The sequence below is a fragment of the Chaetura pelagica genome, unplaced genomic scaffold (assembly GCF_000747805.2).
Source record: "Chaetura pelagica isolate M959 unplaced genomic scaffold, ChaPel_1.0 scaffold121, whole genome shotgun sequence".
In the NCBI taxonomy this organism is placed as follows: Eukaryota; Metazoa; Chordata; class Aves; order Apodiformes; family Apodidae; genus Chaetura; species Chaetura pelagica.
This window is the reverse complement of record NW_009954546.1, coordinates 282,203-285,718: the sequence shown is the minus strand read 5'-3', so window position 1 is coordinate 285,718 and position 3,516 is coordinate 282,203.

Below are 3,516 nucleotides of genomic sequence, written 5' to 3'. Positions count from 1 at the left end.
CTCCAAAAAAAATTCAATCCCCAGACTAGTTTGCAGCATTAAACACACAGGGAGGCTGGATCTGTCTTCCCTGCCAAGAGATGTCCCATCTGGACTGTGTTTGGGGAGACAATAGAAAAATCAGGCTGGGTGACCTTCTTGCCACCATCTGTGTAAAAAGAGATGGAAACAATCAAGCTCAGTTATTTTGCTGCACATCTCTGCTTTTCTTCCAGAGAAGTTAAACACAGATCAATTCTTACAGCAAGTAGACAGGCCAGCAAGCTCAGCCACCCTCTGAACAGCTAATCTGGGGGCTTGAGGAGACCACAGATTTACCACAGCACTTGCACAGGCTGATCTAGCAAAGCAGGGCTGAAGACATGACCCAGGGAGACCAGTCTCACCCCAACACAAAAGCAGAGTGTTTGCACCTGGGCCTGACAGCCTTCTCTTTCCAGAGACCAGGAGGTAACCCCAAAGCACCATTCAGCAGGGGCTGAGCCAGGAGGCTCATTTTGACTTAGCAAGGCACAGTCTCAGCTCCAGAAGTGCTTTGTGGAAAGACACTTTCAAAAATTCTATGTATTTATTTGAAAATACCAACTTAGAAATGGCAAGAGACTACCAGAGCCATCAGTCTAGGACACCATCACTCTTTAAAAAGGCTTGAGGCCCTGGAGGAGAAGGGAAAAGAAAAGAAAAGAAAAGAAAAGAAAAGAAAAGAAAAGAAAAGAAAAGAAAAGAAAAGAAAAGAAAAGAAAAGAAAAGAAAAGAAAAGAAAAGAAAAGAAAAGAAAAGAAAAGAAAAGAAAAGAAAAGAAAAGAAAAGAAAAGAAAAGAAAAGAAAAGAAAAGAAAAGAAAAGAAAAGAAAAGAAAAGAAAAGAAAAGAAAAGAAAAGAAAAGAAAAGAAAAGAAAAGAAAAGAAAAGAAAAGAAAAGAAAAGAAAAGAAAAGAAAAGAAAAGAAAAGAAAAGAAAAGAAAAGAAAAGAAAAGAAAAGAAACTCCCCCCCCCCCTTTTAAAAGGTGTAAGAACAGTATGCATATATCAAATACATTAATCTACTGGTTCCCAGACCACCATGGAGAGTCCAAGATGATGCTCTGGCAGCACACCCTGCAGTGATCAGTGGAAGCAAAATGGCCTCAAAACAAGCAAGTACAGGGCAGCTCCCATTCCTTTTCCACCAGCAAAGAAATGTAAGCACCTTTTTTTTCCCCCCTTAAAGACCAGCCATGTCAGTACATTATTTTTTGTAATTAACAAAATGACAAAGCACCATTAAATTCATTAAATACATAAAAAGGACTGCACTTGTAGCCTTATATCCAACAGGGGAAATGATACGTTTTTTCCATTTAGGGCAGGTGTGAAATCACTTACTGGTACACCTAACCCATTTAAAATTGGAATTCAAGCAATTTCACTGAATCCCTGTTTGTTTTTTTCATATTCAGGAACAGAAATCCTATTCAGTACATACCTCCAAGGGAAATCATTACCCTTATCCAAAATGGCAGTAAGATTTAACACAAACACAGTAATTCAGCCTTTTAAAATTCAATAATGGCTCCTCTGATTTGACACAAAGTGAAGCTGACTGCAGAACTACCATTAACTGTAGTGATTTGGCTGCAAGCTTCCTGACAAATCCAAAATTACTCCAAATCACACAACTTCATTTATTATGATGTAAGCTATTATACAGTAAATTAAAATAAAAGCTAACAGATGTTTCTACAGCTCTTTTTACTTAAAAGTTATAGAACTAAAGAACAATATTTTACATTTTTTTTAATTTAAACCTATGCACAGGCTACCTACCAAAACTAAGTACACTTAATATTTAATGCAAACAGTATAGTCCCTAAGAGAATTTAGTGCTGCCAGTGAAGCCAGCACCACTGTTGACATTAGACAGCAGGAGCAAGTGTTTGCAGTGTCCAGACCCATAATTGATACCATGACAGTAAATATGCAGATCCTGGTGTACGCCCTCCAACTTCAACAGAGTTAAGCTCCTGAGAGGCAAGCCAGGATTTCTATGTCAGATCCGAGCATCAGGAACCAGAAGAACATCAGTGATTAAGACCTGTAGGACACAGCTTGTTGCTGAATGTGGGGACATTTGCAGCAAACGTGTCAGTTCTGTAAGATACCTTCATCACCCTGACTGCAGGGTCTAATTCAGTAAACCCAGAAGGGCTCAAATGCTCAGCACTTCAGATGCTGCCCAATTACCTCTGCAACAGTCATTGATTTTCTCTCCCTCACACCCAGAACCTCCTGGAAGTCTGGGTGGGTCAAGGGGTGTTAGCATATGGCTCAGCATCCCTGTTCAAGGGGGTTGGAGAAGCTGCATGGCCCAACAGCACCCGTGCATATCCATGGGCAGAAATTTCCTGCCAGCAACACCAGGTCACACCTGTGCTTTATACCTTACATACTTCTCCTTGCCACTGATGTTGTTTTACATTTTAGGGTTGTCCTTAGTAATGTAATGAGCACCAGAGAAGCCTCCACATACTCTGCTCCCAGGTAATGGGGCTGGGGGAAATTGTTTCCATTTGGTGTTCAGTACTTGCTCTGCAGTGACTGTGCTGGTTTGGTTTGGTGGGATTTTTGGAAGGGCCCCAGAGGTGGCTGCAGTAAAAGCTAAGAAGCTCCCCCTGCTCCAAACCCAGCCGAGGAGCCTTTAGAAGGACAATAGATTCATCTCTGATTAACATACAAAAGAACTGAGATGAGAGCTGAGCAGAGCAAGGAGTTAGAAAGAAGAGCTGAGCAGGAGAGGTGAAAGGCAGTGCTGGGGTGAAGATCCCAGGTGGTTCGTGAGGAAGGAGGGGAAGAAGGTGCCCAAGCAGAAGTTTCCCTGCAACCCATGGCGAGATGGCAGCTGTGCCCCTGCATCCATGGAGGAACGTGGTGGAACATTCCCTGAAGGCACCAGGAGGGGTGAACTTGGCCACGGGGCATGGATTTTGTGGCCAGAGGATTTGCTGCCTGTGGACTCTGATTGCACAGCCTGGGAAGCCCCCAGGCCAGGGGAGTTTGTTCCTGAAGCCCCAGTGACTCTGTGGGAAGCAGGAGTGCTTGCAGGCCAGCACCATTGGCTCGTACTGCCTGAACTGGGGGAAATATCCCCAGCACTCCCTGACCACCCTGTGGAACCAGAAGTAGGTTCTCTCCAGATCCAGGTAGGGGCCACGGGAGAGGTCAGTCTCTGCGATGCTGTAAGCCCCAGACTTCTCAATCTCTTCGTCAGAGGAGTGGCGGAAGCAGAGCAGGCGCCGTCTGCAGGTGCAACGCTGCCAAACCCCGATTTTATAGAAGCCCACGGGCATCCGCTCCAGGCGGAGGGCTTGTCCGTGGGGTGCGGAGAGGGGAATAAGCACCCTGTAGGTACAGCTGCCTGTGCTGCAGCCTTCTGGGGCGTCCAGGATGATTGGTCGCCCCAGGCGTGGCACACAGGTGAGGTGGTACAATTTCCTGCAGGCAGCCACCAGTTTGTGCACCATGTCCTCCACCGCGGCAGG